Source organism: Anser anser (genome assembly GCF_964211835.1).
Source record: "Anser anser genome assembly, chromosome: 2".
Lineage (NCBI taxonomy): Eukaryota > Metazoa > Chordata > Aves > Anseriformes > Anatidae > Anser > Anser anser.
Genome location: NC_139721.1, coordinates 114,805,606 through 114,821,964, shown reverse-complemented (window position 1 = coordinate 114,821,964; position 16,359 = coordinate 114,805,606). Strand labels below are relative to the sequence as shown.

The following is a 16,359-nucleotide window of genomic DNA, read 5'->3' as shown; positions in this document are numbered from 1 at the left end:
CGTGGGCTTTGCATTGGTTTCACTGAAAGTATGTCTTTCACACCATAGTTTGTAGTTACTGAATTCCCTTTACAACTGTGGGGCAATTAAATACATAACAAAAACACAGTTGTTGCTGGCATGCAGCTGTCACAGCCTCTGTCCCTGCGTAACTGCAAATAGGAGGGGAGTTAAATACCTTCTTGCCAGGAGTACACATTCCCTTGTTAGACTCATGTTAAAGTGCTTTTTTTGGTCTTTTAGGAAGGGAGTCTCGGAGAGGGGTTTGTAACAGTGTCTCTGTGTGAAACTAGGATGCCTTTTTTTTTTTTTTTTTTTCCTTTTCCTTAAAATAGACTTTTAGCTGTTGAGGAATACAGATCTGCTTTGCCTGGTGGAACGACATCCAGCTGCATCGGCAGTTTGGTTGTGGTTCTGTGTGTGGTGGGAACAGTTACTCCCCCCTTCTTTCTCTGCAGTAGTATTTAATCCTTTTCAGAAGACATTGAAAATAAAAATCAGAAATGGAGAGTCTAAGGATAAAGTGGCAATTTTGAACTTGATATAAAAAAATTCTTATGTTGAAAACTATAGAATCTTATTTAAAATATATAGTTTTGGTTACTTCTTAGTTATGTTGCAGTTGAACAAATAGACATCTAGAAAATAATTTCTCTACCCAGTTATGGGTCTGTGCTGGAGACCTAAGATACTGCTTCGGCATTTCATTTTGTATGGCTGGGGAGTTAAACCTGTGAATAAAGTTTAAATTTTGCTTTGCTGTATGTATTTTAACTGGAGGAAGAAAAGCTCATAGCAGCATCCAGCCACATGAGGGTGCTCTCGGGTTTCCCAGACTTGAGCAGAGCCACTCACCTGGAACCTGTGAGGGACTGATCCTGCTTTCAGGCCTGTTGTGCTACCTATAGAAATAGTGAATAAACAGATTTTGAAAAATCTTCTTTCAGGGTGAGTTCCGGACTAATTGATTTAAGCTTACAGTTTCAAAATGAAACATCTAAATGTTCAAATGCAATCCGTTCGTCTGCTGATCCTGCAGATTAGGGAACATCTGTGCAGCAAAGCTCCTGCTTCAGTTGATAGAGAGATGTGAGAAGCTTTTCCAGGTGCTTACGTCTTGAGCGTGTCACATGCCTTTACATGCTTGATCACATCTAAATCAGAATGGTTAGACTTGTTCTTTAAACAAGGGTCATGGAATAATTTGACGTGGAAGGAACCTCTGTGGTTATCTGATACAGCTCCCTGCTTGAAGCTGGTCCAATGGGATGAGGTTGCTCACTTTTGTCCAGGTGAGTGCTGAGTGTGTCCACAGATGGAGATTTCGCAACCTTTCTGGCACCTGTGCCGGTGTGACTGTCCTTGTTGTGATGGAAGTTTTTCTTCCATCTAACTGGAATTTTCCCTGTTGCAACGCATGTCTTCAACCTCCTGTCACCATGTGCCTCTAAGAAGAGCCTGCCTCTGTCTTCTCTGTAATCTGTCATTAAATAGTGGTAGGCAGCAAGAAGCCTTGTCTTCTGGAGGCTGAAAAAAATCAGTTCTCTTAGTCTCTTCATGTATGCCATGTACCTTAGCCCGTTAGTCATCTTGGTGACCCACTTCTGAGCTCATTCCAGTACAGCGATGTCTGTCTTGCACCTGGGGGCACAAAACTGAACACAGTATTCCAAACAGGGGCTCCAGGGTGTTGAATAGAGAGGAATAAACACTTCCTTCCACCTGCTGGCCGCACACTTACTCAACTGTATAGTTCAGTATGCAATTGGCTGCCTTTGCCACAAGGGCATACCACTGACGCATGTTCAGTTTGCCAGGCTCCCCTCCACTTTTCCACAAGCCTCCTCTCTAGTAAGGCAGCCCCCTATAGCCGTACTGTGGCATTTGTTATCACTCCCCAGGTGTGCAGCTGCACTGAACTTCGTGGTATTCCTGTCAGCTCGTATCTCTATCCCTTTGAATACCAGTCTATCAAACGCTCTCCATAACTTGGTATCATTCATGAACTTCTTATCCAGGTTGCTAATAAAACATTAGGGAGTATTGGCCCTAGTATTGATTGTTTAGTAGGTTGCCTTGTAACCGATCATCAATTGTATGTTTTTCCATTGAGAGGAAAAATTCCTAGAGCCTGGTGACTCAAGACAATTTTCTGCACTCTTTAGTGTCCACTTACCAGTTGATATCTTGCTAATAAGCGTATTGTAGGAGACTGTCAACTGCTTTGCTAAAGGCAATAAAAACAATATCCAATCCTCTCTTCTTTCCCTTAAAGTCAGTCATCTCCTAACACAAGGTAATCACATAGTTCTAATGCAGTTTGCCCTTTGTAAATCTGTGCTGTCTGTTACTAGTTGCCTTTTTGTCCTTCCTGTGCTTTGAAATGGATTGGAGGAATCATTTTCTTCCATATTTCTTCCATAATCCTCCTAGCGATAAGGTTAGGGTGACTGGCATGTTGGTTCCACAGATACTCTTCATTGTAGATGGGTGTGATTTTTATTTTATTTTTTCTTTTTCTCCTTTTCCTTTTTCCTGTCATTGAGAACCCATCCCAATCACCATGAACTTCCAGAGGTGACTGAAAACATCCTTGCAAAGATATAAGCCTTTCACTTTCACATCCTTAGATGCTTGCCATCGGGATCCCATGACATGTATAAATCCATTGGCATAAGTGCTTCCAAACTCATACCTTCATCATCTGTGGGTAATGCTTCACACACACAACCCTGTTAGTAGGGTTCAGGAACTGTAGAGGGCAGACCTTGCCAATGAAAGTGCATCAAAGCACAGCTATATTAATGCAAGAAAGCAGAATGTAAGTTTAAATCCAAGAGAATTAGTTGTCTAGCTTTCGTGATATCTTGCTTTGCTGCCTGTCTCATGTCTTTCAGTTCTAAGCAGAGCAGCCGGGTGAGAAGAAACCAGGGTTTTCTATATGATGGCCAAGTTGACGGACACTAATCTCCCTGCAGACTTCCAAAAAATCTTCCAAGTTGAAGTACTTTTAGTTCTTAGTACAGATATGTTGGTAGCACTGTTTTTTCAGTGGTTTGTAACACAGGATGACAAGAAGTACGCTTAAAGAAGTGTTGTTACCCAACTTTGTTCAGACATAATGGATTGGCTAGACAGCTTGCTAGGCAAAAAAATCTGGCTGCAGCACACTTTTAGGATCTTGTTATAGATCCTGGCACATCTATATTATATAGATTTCATGTGTTTCTAAAGAACGTTGTCTTTGCATTTATATAAGTGATTTAGAATCAGCAGTTCAACACCTCAACAGGGTCAATTCATCAACAGTTCTGTCCTGTACAAGAGATGGGGGGATGGCTTGCACTCAATTTCTGCTGATGATTCTTGTAAATAGACTCGATATGAAAGGCAGACATGCTGTCACTCTGGAAAGCTGCTCATTTGATACATGCTCAGGACTCCTACTTCCATTTACAATTTGTCTTAGTCTGTTGGAAATAAGTCCGCCGAGATAACCCTACCCCCTGCAGTATATGGAGTGGGAGCAATGGTCAAGGAGGTGACCCAAAGTCTGGTACTTAGAAGTGCTGAGCTAGGTGGCAGCTCTCACTTGGTCCCAACTGCAGTGATGTTACAGGGGGCTCATGTGACAGTCGGATGTCAGAGCTGGCATAATGCACTTTATGAACTGAGCTGTATGTGGAGCTGATGGTAAAGGACCATCCATATTGTTGCAGTCAGCCTGATTTATTTTTTCCACTGCATTTTGTGTCCTTTACGTTTTATTAACCTTCTGTCATTTAAAGTGCGCTGGGAATGTAAAATTAGTAGTTTCTGCTAAGCTAGAAATAGGGAACACATTTACTAAGACTGCTTTTCAGAAGGTCTTATATATAAATAAAGGTGTTAATACGGCATTTCCTTATGCTGGATATTGAAAGGCATGTATCACTGCAGCATTGTTGCTGTTTCACGGGGGGGAAAAAGAAAAAATGACCTTTTCTATTTAAACCCAAGTGTCATGTTTTTAACTTGTAATGCACTACACTGACTATACTTGAATGAAAACGATTAGGGATAACTTTATTTTACTGAAAGATTCCCACCTTCACGCCCTACGCACTCCCACTTTACAAACAGTGATTTCCCAAAGATACATTTACTAGAAAAGGATTTACAAGCCCTAGGTAGATTTTTCAAGTAAGAAAGAAGCAAAATCTTTGGTACACTCCAGTTAGCCGGTATCCCTGGGCTGTAAGCTTTTGTGAGAAGATGCAGGAAATTCCATTTTATGCCTGAGGTCTGAAACCAGAAAACTAAGCAGTGGATTAGACTTTATCTAGATCGCTCAGGTTTGGTGAGATGAATACTGACTGTGCTCTGTGGTACTGAGGATCAGCATTGCATTGCATAAAACTCCCCCCTCTCTGTTACTGAGTTTTGCTAACTAATTATTCTTTTAAGACAATGAGTTCACAGTTGTCTTTATTAATGTTTATTTTTTGTGTTATTTTTTATGAACCTGCAGGCCCAAGGCATACTGAAGAGCAAAAGGCAAACAAGCACCCCTCTGGTACAAGTACCAAATTGTCACTTTTGATGCTGGCAAAAATTAACAGGTTGTCCGAAGAGCAACTTACAAATGCTGGCAAGAAGAAACTTGTTTAGGAATTATTCCTAGGCTCTGTTCCCGAATGCTGGGGAGATAGGCATCGTTAAGGAAAACAGCATAGAGCTAGGTGTTCAGCGCAATGGCTGTTTGATGGGAACGCTGCAGTAGCACAGACTTGGCTGACACGTAGAAGCTGATAGCTAAACTCTTGGTTTGTCGTACTTTGGATAATGTAAGAAATCTATTTCTTCTGAATGTAGTGAATTTAGAAGAAATATCTTCTTCCTATGCCTGTACTCTGTCTCACCATGACAGTCAACTTCTGAAGAAATGCAGTACATTATCATCTCCCTTCCCTCCCTCCTGGCATGATACATTTTATTGTTACATGCACCCTAAACAAATGATTTTAGAAGAGATAATTGCAGCAGATGTTAGGACAAATGGTTTAGACATGTAGCAATGAGTATTTTTAAGAGGCATGTTTAAAAAAAAAAAAGTTAAAATGAACGTTAAAGTTGAGACATACAAATTAATAGCACTGTGATGTGTCTGGAAAGAAGAACTTGCCCATCTCTTGCATAATGAAATAAACACAAGTTTTTGCCTGTGCTGTGACAAATTACATTTTTTTTATCATGTTAGAAATACATTAGATGTTCATGCATTAGATTGCTTTTACTTGCAACTTATGTCAAACAGTTTTTGTTTAAAAACTGATTTCAATTGAACTGCAGAATAACTTATTTAAATTAAAAAAATTGTAAATAAGCTACAGTATATTGCATGTTTATTTTGTGGGAACATACTTTTTTAAAAAAAGATTGTATTTTTTTAAAATCTATTTTTTGATAAATTTTCAGTAAAATTCATTTGCCCATCTTTTTTCTTACCTCATTCTTTTAACTCTCAGTCATTCTTCAAAGACAGAGAGGGAAGCATGTGTTCATTCAGTTCCCAACCATCGTTCCCCATTATTTGAATAAATAAGGTATTTTTATGGAAAAATCTTAAAAAAATAATTGTTCTTGCAGAAGCAAACAAAGCTTTCTGAGGTCTGGTTCCAGTGAAATAGTTGGTAATTATTTAGATTTAGTATTTGACTCTTTAAAGCTATGCAGTAGATGCACAGTGATTTAAGTAATATAATAAATTGGTAATCACAGGCCTCAGTTAATGTTTGTAATCATATTTTTAATTTTTAGATAGTTCTGTTCTTCAGAGTAAATGTTATAAACGTTAAAATTTCATTTTATCTTGTTACTGGAACGATTATATACACTCTGTCTGTGTGAGAAGATGACAATGCTGAGTGAGGTTGGGGAAGAAAGAATGTAACCTAGCAGTTGGTGAGAAGGTGCTTCCTGTATCCTCTTGAATCAGTAACAGATAAGGTAGCTTTTTTTCTGCAAATCATGAATTTATGGTGAGAGTCAGAGCATATGCAGTCTCCATTCAAATGCTTTGATGGCTAGTAATAAGCATGTTTTACTCCTTGTGGAGGAAAGCATACCACCAGTAATCCTGAAGTTCTTCATGTCTCCTTTCATATGCATTTATTATGTGCCCTAATTTCTCTTTGCTCTGCTCTGTGATCAGTATGCATTACACATATTGCATCAGGATCCTATGTTCCTTCCCATGGGTAGGGGAAAAATCCAAAACCCAGAATTCAGTTCTGACAGATTTATTTTTACTTGCACTGTAGATTAAAAAAAAAGGGGGGGGGGTGTCTTGTTCAACCTGAATGGATTCCTTGGAGGCATAGGAACTAGAGAAATGAAGACAGATCCTGATTATTTCAGGGAAACATTTTTTATTTTTAATAGCTGCTTAAAGCTGTCTTTTTTACTATTACTTATTGCAGCTCAAAAGCCTGATGAGAGCTTTGGCGATTAAACATTTTAAATATTCAAAATATCTCTGTCTTCAATGAAGATTTATGAGTTTTAGGATTTTTTTCCCCCCATCAGAATCAGGACCAATGTAGCTGTTTCTAAACTAGAAAGACTGCTTTGTTTTTATATACACTAGCTTTTGTGGGTTTCCCTCCCTCTGTGTGTTACTTACTTATTTACACCTACAGCCCCCACCTACCCCACCTTTAAAACTTGAAGAAAAAGGATTTTCTCCTTATCTCCAATTTTTATTGCCTTTGGAAAACAAAAACAAAAACTGTTGCTGTTTTTGGAAAATCTCTACTTTCTTTCACACTTTTTTTTTTGGTCCATTTATACAAACCACCAAAACTGGGAATGACTCCTCGCCTACTCTGAATTTTTACATTGCTGCGCTTTCTTTAGTCTTTTCACCCTTTGGCTTGTAAAAAATCAAAGCAGTTATTTCAGAAAACTTAATTTGCTTTAAATTCCTTACTTTGTCTTCAGAGACACTATTTATTCTCTTATGCCTTACTTCTCACTCCCTGTTGGGAGTAGGATGTAGTAGAACATGTAACTGTGCACTGAGGGAAAACAGCAAACTTAATATCAAAATGACTTAAGATAATCTTTATCTACGAGTTCCTTGTTAAATTTCTGTGTGCAGTGGCTGTCAAAGAACAGCCTTTGACAGCCACTGCACACAGAAATTTAACGAGGAACTTGTGGGTAAGACTGTTGTTCAGCAGTTAATTATTTATGGTTCATCAGCTGTCATTTCTGCATCCCCTGCACTCCTGAGTAAGGGATGCGTAAAGGACGTAGCAAAGGAAGGCAAATTACTGCATCGCTTGGTCAGGAGAACAAGGACTGTAACCTGTGGTGACAGAGTCATCTAGCTGGTAGACACTGACAGCGTACTGTCTTCTGTTTGCTTTGGTTTTTTTGTTGTTGTCATTTTAAAAACTAATTATATTTATAATGGGGCATAACAGCCAAAGGCTTTTGCCTCCAGCAGTGGCTGGTTGCCAAACCGTTTGGCAGCAATGCCCGCCTAAGATAGTCCTGATCCTCCTCCTCCCCTCCTGATACTCACTCCCCCTCCTGCTCATCCCAACCTCCTCGCCCCCACTTTTTTGCTCTCGCAGTGGTACTGAGAAAACTGCTCCTGGGATTACATTTTGAACCAAATAAAGAACAGATCTGGCTGATGATGCAAGCTTTTTTTTAAAAAATTTAATTTAAAAAAAAGTCCACATTCTTCATCTTCAATAAGACCTAGCTGCTTCAGGAAACTAAACAGTTGTCCTATTGTAGCTTGAGGGGGATGAGAGGGGCTTAAACTTCTGCTTGGAAATGTGAACAGTTTGTGAGTGCATTACCTGCATTGCAACCAAACTCATCTTAAATCTACTACTGCTACCTTTCTTTCCAAATCTTGAAGACACCTTGACTAATGGAACATTAAACTGTAGACACGAGGCGTTCAGAAACCCTGTGGTATTCAAAAATGCATCTTGCTTAACAATCACTGCTCCTGTCAAAGCAGGGATTTATCTGTGGTCAAACTAAACAGCTGGGAAGTTGAAGGGGAAATTCTGTTTCAGGGTAGCTCTGTTTCACTTGGCTCCTCCAGTTACAAGTGCTGTAATCAGTAAAGCAGTCTGCAGGCACTCAAGTGAAACTCTGTATGGGTCTCCCTCCCTGTAAATTCCTCCTGCTAATGTAATGAAGTCATTTGTATGGAAATTTCTCCTGTTTGGTCACCGTATACAGTAATGTAGATCTCTGCAGACATGTGGTAAATAGAATAAGTTTTGGTTTAAAGGTTGTAAGAGAACACTGCAGGCTATGTAGGTTCTGGAAAACTTACTGCTGCCAGAAGGCCCTTTTTTTCCTTTCCTTAAAAAATCATATGGAGAATAAAATTATTTCCAACTTCATCTACCTGAAAAGCATTTTTTTTCAAAATGGATGATTTTCCATCGTTAGTACTAAAAGTGCTGGTATGCTTACCTGATGTTTATGCTAGCAAATGAGAAATTATATTTGAGATTTTTCTGCTAGTGCTGGCCAGAAATTTGTGAATTGATTGTTGGGGATAAAGGTTGTCACTGGTGGATGATCACACGTTCACAAACACACGCATAAATGATTTCAAGGAATTTGTTTGATCGCAGTTGCTCATCTGTAAAGGGTAGGATTTATGCTGAGACAAGATGCTTTCTGACCTGAATAGGTCTAGTGACTGGGTGGTCCCTTAGGATGTAGAAAACCTGTGCTGAAGGTCCTTATTTCAAACCAGAGAGGGTAAAAATTTGAATCTATTTCCCAAATCCCATCTGTATGTTTGCTTCTCTTCCTCTTCACACAGGCTTTCAAAGTCTTTTGTTCCGGTATACAGCAAAAATCAAGCAATGTCAGTTTATTTTTTCAAAACAGAAATCTTGGTCACCACCCTCCCCTTTTGTTCTTATCTGCAATTGATATTTAAAAGGATACCCTATGAAACGGAGTAGATTGTGCAGTCACTTTGAGGTACTAGTATCTTTGTAATGCAGGTCTGATTATTAAAGAGCATGTCTCATGTTGTTGTTATACGTGAGTCAGAGACTGGGCAGAAGGAGAGAAGCACGTGAAAAAAAAAAAAAAAGATCCGAAAGCTTTCTACAACTTCGTACGTGCATCTGAGGATTCTGAGGTGTTAAACTACTGATACCGAAAATGGGTCATTCTGAGGTTAATTTAGGCAATTGCCAGGAGATGTTTCGCAGGCCACATGACATACGTTAGCAAAGGAGGCAGCTGCACAATGCATTACTTTGTTTGGGTACTAAATTAGTAGGGCCAGTTTGGGGGTTAGAATTCATCTTCCCTGGTGGTGGGTTACCTAGGAAACAAGGACTAAACTTTCAAAAAAAGATCCTAAATGAAGAGAGGAGTTTATATATTTAGGAAGACTGTTTAGCTTTGTGTTGTATACACGCTTGCAAATGCATGCCTGACTTCAGTTTCTGAAAAAAATAAAAATAAAATCACACAAATGCTTTCTTTCTGCAGTGTCTTCACAACAGAGGAAATAGGGCCTCAGGTACGTCAGCTCAGGATTAATTAAAAGAGAGAGAGATCATTTCTCTTTATGCAAGTAGGTGGCTATTTAGTGTTTTCCCCAGAGACATACAGTTCAAAAGGGGGGTGTGTTGCTGTCTGACAGTCACTTCCAGAGTTTCTGGGGGTAACTTGCTGTTATATATGTTATATGTTATATATATATATATGTTATATATGTGCAACCTGGCATTGTAATCTCTGGCACTGTGGTACCTGAGACAGCCTGCATCTAGGCTAATGAACAGCTTGTTTTGTAATATTTAGAAGAATTTTTATTCATCCCTGTAAGTCTAATTGTAGTCTTGAAATGGACTATGACGAGTACACATTGTTTCTAGCACTGTAGTAGGCTTGATATCTTTTGAGAATTAGACTCACTATAGTAGGCTTAATATGTTTTGAGAATTAGACTTTGCTAATTAGACACTAAATTAGCTTTGGTACTATTCAAAATAAATTAAACAGTTTCCAATAGAGTTAATAACTCCAGCTGCAAGAACTTGGAGCCAAGGCAGCCTGCTCTGCAGTACCTAACTGATTGCCTCTTAGAAAGAAGTCTTTTGTCTGGGGACCTTTGTGTACTGCCAGATAGGGCTGTGGGTGATCACTTAGAAAAACCATGCTGAGGACAGTGTAAAATGCTGTTGAAATGATTGTAAAAATAGTAACTTGGTGCTATACGTTCTTGCTGTGACATCCGCATCATCCCTGTGTAGCTAGCTGATTAAAAAAGAAGCTGATTTCTATAGTTAGCGTAGCATCTAGCCAAAAGAAGAATTTAGCTCTAATCTGCTGCCTCCATCATTAGTGTCATTTGGAGTGAAGGCCTGACTTCAGGGCTGTCCTTGTGGGCAAAGGGTTGGGGATTTGTTTGTTTAGTTTGACTTACTGTGATTCTGTGGTACTTTGGGATTTGTGATGCTCTTGGCAGGAGGTGAGCAGGATCGGGGATGTTTGCCTCCTGTAGTTACCAAAATTCCTTCTTCTGGGTTGCTCCCTGGCCTTGCCATTCCTCTTCTTCCCTTGCTGCTCCTTGAGAGATGCTCCTCCTGAAGTCCACGCTAGCTCTGTCTCATGTGGTTTATAAAGCTGTTCATGCTGCTTTCACTCCAGCTTTCAAATGCATGGTTTGTTTTCCATAGCGCTAATTCCTTTGGGTCACAGCTACCACATTTCAGTGGCTTTCCTAGCTCCATTATCTGCCTAATTATTAAGCTGTTCTCCTTCATCAGTCATCTTGTAGGTCAGATAATAGCTGCTTTTTCCAGCAGTTGAGATGATCTCATAGAGACAGTGAGTAAGAAGAATGGTCAGTGCATTGGAGTAGAAAGAGAGAGCCTTTTTCTGCTCTGCACAGGCCAAAGTAGCAGTATCATGGTAGATAATTTCTGTGTTAATGTTACTGAGAAGGCCAGTCTTCACAGAGGAAATGCAGTCCTATTTTTCTTATTCATTTTGGTATATCTAGGGTAAATTTAAGTGCCTTGCCCTAGTAGCAATGTTGGTATGTATCTGTGGTACTGGGTCTCTCTTTTTTCTTCTGATCGGACTGACCTGCTGTAGGAGTACAGACTTGGCGTTTTCCCTCAGCTGGAATTGGGGGGAAAAGAGAGTTTGGATGCATATGCTTCACAAGGTAACTTGGTAGGGTGTTGCAAGAATACCCTCTGCAAGATTGCCTTGAAAACATCTGCCATCTGTATTAAAACAAAAAGTCTTTCTTCTCCTCTGCTTGCTTCATAATTTTGCTTTCTCTTCAATGCTTATAAAATTAGCAGTACTGCCATGAGGAATATAGATGTATGTATGTGTGTGCAAGTGTATGTATGTGTATATATAAAAACACACATGCAAATTTAAACAGAGGCTGGTTGTTGAGCACCATAAGTGATGTAAACAATTTTGCATCTTTTTGTAAAAACAGCATAAAATGCTGAAGATGAGTTAAATGTAGTTTCAGGGACTTGTTTTTTTAAATTTAATTTTGTGGGCTTATATAACTGCATTTTTCTCTAGAATGCTTTTTCTTCTTTTTAGTGTGAGCCTCCCATAAACTTAAGCTTGTGTACAAAGCAAATTACACTGTTAGCACAGCAAAGGCTGTCTGTCAGCTGCCCAGGAGGTGCCCAGGGAAAGAGTATTTTGGTTTGGGTTTTCATTCTTAGTTGTCTTATGTATTGTTAGCAGCAGGGGGTGAAATTTTCAGACTAAATGTAACTTTTAAATTGCTGTTCCTTAAGGTTCACAGAATAGTCAATAAAGCTGTTACTGCTAATTATCTCTGGTAAAGACCACTGTGCTAAGTGGTATTCAAAGGTTTCCCTTAAGCCAAAGGCCATAAAATCAGGAAAAGAGCAAAATAATGGGAAAGGTGGGGTGTTACAAAATAGAGTGTGGGTTGTGCGACTTTTTAATATATACCAGTTCATTTGCGTGTTTGTTATTGTTGTTGTTTTTAAGTAACTAATGTGTTTTCTAACCTTGCAATTATTAATTTCCTTTGGTGAGGTGGTGGAGTGGACCTTAGAGAAACTGGAGGAGGACAACAGAACAATTGCTGATGCTTAGAGCTGTGCTGAGGAACTGTATGGAATATGAGTGTAAAACTCTGAGGTGGGGACAGTGCTGGAAAAAAATGACGTAGATGTCACCCCACTCCTGTATAGTTTTGTTGAGAAGGAGGAAGAAGAGTGGGTGACAACCTGATAGTGGGGAAGAAATGAATTTGATGTGACAAAGCAGAGAGCTAGTATAAGAGACTATAAAAGCTGATGACAACACATAAAATGAGGCAAAGAAAAATAAGCCAAGTATGCGCCTTCAAAAGATATCAAAAATGGATTTCATTAAATGACAAAAATTTGTTTTGTATAGGCTGGGTTGATATTTTCAGAAGGTTTAGGACTTTCTGGATTATTTTGCTTCCATCCTAGAAGTGCTAGAGAAGAAGCAGAGACAGTGTTTACTACCAAGTGTGAAGGCCAGATAGCAAGAATCTGTAGGACAGGAACGTTGTAAGATAGATACAGGGAGACGCTTGCGTACTGTGGTAGCAGGGCTGTCAGATACTTAAGAGTAAACAGACGCAGAAATTCCTAGGTCACAAGCCTGAAGGAATGGCGATACAGAGGGTGTTGATAGTAGCATCTTCATCTGTGCAAGATGAAGGATTCCTTAATTTTTTTTTTCTAAACAAGAGGTGTTTGGATCAGAGCCAGAAGTTCTTGGTGCTAAACTCTCATTTCTTCTCTTGTACCCTGAGTGAAACATAGCAAGTACCTCTTCAGTCCCAGAAAGTGTAAAAGAAATTCTGGCTTCACACAGCATGTTGCAGGTTTCCATCACTTTCTCAAAAAAATGAAGAAAAAAATCCTAAACATACCAGAACTCACTGTATGTCTCTTACGCTGCTTCCTTTCTTCTTGCTGAAAGAAAAGAAGTGTCTAGCTGGATGCATTGCTGATGAGTATGAGAGAATTGGTTATGGATCACCTAGGAAGAGTCATGCGAAGCCTTCCAGCTCTTGTAACCCCAGTTATTTCTTGGGTGCCCAATACTCAGGAATTTCAGAATGGGGGATTGGAGAAACCTGCCTGCTGACTGGGGAGCTGTTGAGAATGAACGAGATGGGAAGTACATCTAAATGGCCTATCTTGACTAATGCCAACCACGGCTATTCGCAGTAGTGTATCTGCCTGGTTAACATTTTTCATATCTAACCTGTAATATGCCTCTCAAAGGAGTATTTTAATCTCATCTTTCTTCGCCCTCAACCTATGTAGACTTTTCTGCAGCTGCCTTTCCCCTCAGCATCAATAGGATTTTCAAACATAAAGAGGAGGAGGGGGAGCTAGTGAGAGGAGTGAACACTGCAAACCGCGCTTTCCTATTTCAGGGAATAAAAAGGTATGCATCTGGGCTTAACTAGGACAGATTTAGAGATGCTTGATGGAAATAAATTGTGCTGCAGTGGAATTTCCTGTTTCATCCTTTTAAAGAAAAAGGGTGGTGTTTGCAGGGGGGCAGAAGTGCCAGTATTTTCTTTATCATTCGTGATTTTCTTCAGATGTAAGTATTTTCAAAAATAATTTATAACCTTGGTTATAAACTAGAAATTTACTCATAAATTTCAGAAACTAGAATTTGCTCATAACTTAATACAGCAAAATGGACACTATATCGCATGATAGTTTTGGGCAAAAGATGAAACAAAAGAATCTCAGTCTCTTTCCTTGTTTAGTAATTAATTGCTTCAGCTGAAGTCCTGTTTTACACAACGGTTTTCTCATCTGTGTGTGTTATTATAATAGAAATAATACTTAACGTTTTCGGATAAAGGATGATGGCTAAATTACTGCCATTACCGGATTTCCTGTCTGCCTAATACTGGGTTCGGAGATGTATTTACGTGAATGGAAATGAACTTCAGTGTAGCAATACTGAAAAGGCACATGAACAGCTGACAAAGTAGGAGGTAATCGTGTTCAAGTGCTTGCACGAGGCCATGGATCTTGTAGCTGGCCTCACGGTAGCTGTATGAACATTGACTTCTTTTGTTTCACGAAGTTCTGAACCTTCCGCACCTCCCTGGAGATTTGCTTTGTTCATTTCTGTTATGACAATGGATTTAGGGAAGTAAAAATCTGGTGTACAGTGATGGTTATCTTAAAAAGGGTCTTTGAGCATGTGGAGAATGCAGGAGGAAAAACACAATGTATGCAGAGCAACTGTGGCAGCTCTGTGAGGGTTTAGTAAGTGAGGGGCCAAGGGTCCTGATGCTGTGCAAGCAAGATCCAAACGAAGCTGTTGAGTCCATGATTCGAGGTGTAATAACTATATGGCCAGCTTGAGAGCCAAGAGGACCTCTTCTAGGGCTGGAGGAGTGTGGCCCATGTGCTCTTGTCTGTGGCTGCCACTGGTTACTAATTTTCTGGTGGTGGTCTGAGTCAGTTATCTGTTGAACACTGTATAAAGTTGAATGACCCGTGCACGCAGGTTTTCCACCCAATGTGTTTGAATGTAAGAGGTCTGAATTATAATAAAACGATTGCCTCTTTAAGGGATGAAAGCCAGTGCTTGAGTTGTCCGTAAAAAAAACAAACAAACAAAAAAAACAACTGAAGTCTCTTAGAGAACATCTCAGAACCAGGGTTTAAAGAAATAATCTGGTAAAAGTAGCTATTATGTCTTAATCCAAAGCCATTAGTAGCTCTCCTCTTCTAGAATGGAGGTTGCTTTTTAAAACGATCCATAGCCTTGCCAGATTTCCTCTCTGTACACTTTCTTCTGCTGCTCGTTATTCTGTCCCCATTGTAAGCCCAAATGCCTCTGTCCCAGAGAGTCTCTTGCTATTTTAACAGTTGCATAGTGTCAGGTCTCTTGTTGGGTCAGGCCATTTGCTTGGTATTGCTCAAGAAGCTGAGTGCATAGTGGGAAAATTAGAGTGATTTTACTCTGTTCTCCCTCTTGCTAATTAGCGTTAGAATAAGGATAGCGTAGGATGGAATAGTTCAGTTGGAAGGGGCTTACAGTGTTTATTGATTCCAACTGCCTGGCGGCTTCAGGGCTAGCCAAAAGTTAAGCCATATTAATGAGGACATTGTCCAAACATCTTTTGAACACTGACAGGCATGGGGCATCAACCGCCACGCAGGGAAACCTGTTCCAGAGTTTAACCACTCTCATGATAAAGAAATTTTTCCTAATGTCCAGGCTGAACCTCCCCTGGCATAGCTGTGTGCCATTCCCACGTGTGCTTTCATTGATTACCAGGGGGAGGAGATGGGCACCTCCCTCTCCACTGCCCCTCCTCGGGAAGTGGTAAAGAGCAATGTGTTTGCCTCTCAGCCTCCTTTTCTCCAAACTCTAGAAACCAAATGTCCTCAGCCTCTCCTCACGAGACATGCCTTCCAGCCCTTTTACCAGCTTTGTTGCCATCCTCTGGATGCTTTCAAGTACCTTAACGTTCACTTCACATTGCGGAGCCCAGAACTGTACACAGTATTCAAGGCGAGGCCACGCCACCACTAAATACAGTGGGACAATCACCTCTTTTGACCAGCTGGCTATGCTGTGCTTAATGTGGTAAAGTAAAATGAATAATGTATTTCCTGCCTTGGTGGTTATGGCTGTCTTGTGATGTCCTTTTTCTTCTGCTTTCTGTTTTGTTCTTCCTTCACCTCCACAAAAGCCTTCACAGAGCTCCAGAAGTGCGTGCGTGATGCTCGCATGCTGGGTTGGCTGTGCCAGCACTAGCACTACCTTTTATTTAGTCTTATGTCCCTGCAAGTGAACTCTGAGGCTGAGGAGCCACTGCCATAAAATACTGAAGGTCAACGTTACATTGACAGTGGCTCTGCCAGTGTAATGTAATGATTATTTAATGTAGTGTAGTTCACGCAGGTGATGGCTGACGTACAAAAATGCGTTATGCTACAGGTTGGGTATGGCTTCTGGCTGGTTTTGCCTTTTTCTTTGTATAGCAAAGAAAGGATTTAACTGGGTGCAGTAGTTGTCTTGAGGCATGGTTTTGCCGAGTACTAAAAAAGGGAGACTAGTTAATAAAGAGCGTCCACCAGGCTAACAGCTTTTTTAACTTAAAGTGCTCTTAGAAAGCAAGACACGAACAGCAGCTGCAAATGAACAGTTATTTCAGAATTTTTATTATTGGAAATTAAGCTGTTGTTTTTCTATACTGTCAGTGACTATGGGTTTGTATATTTTATTATTCATCAATAAAATAAATGTGTATCTTCCAGTGGTACATTGTTCGTG

The 16,359-nt window shown here is 39.9% G+C and overlaps 1 protein-coding gene across 2 annotated transcripts in view; it reads left to right on the top strand.

The window, feature by feature from the left end:
• The window catches only part of SLC66A2 (solute carrier family 66 member 2), a 54,274-nt gene that overhangs the window by 17,616 nt on the left and 20,299 nt on the right, over positions 1-16,359 (top strand). The gene's annotated exons all lie outside the window — the stretch shown is intronic.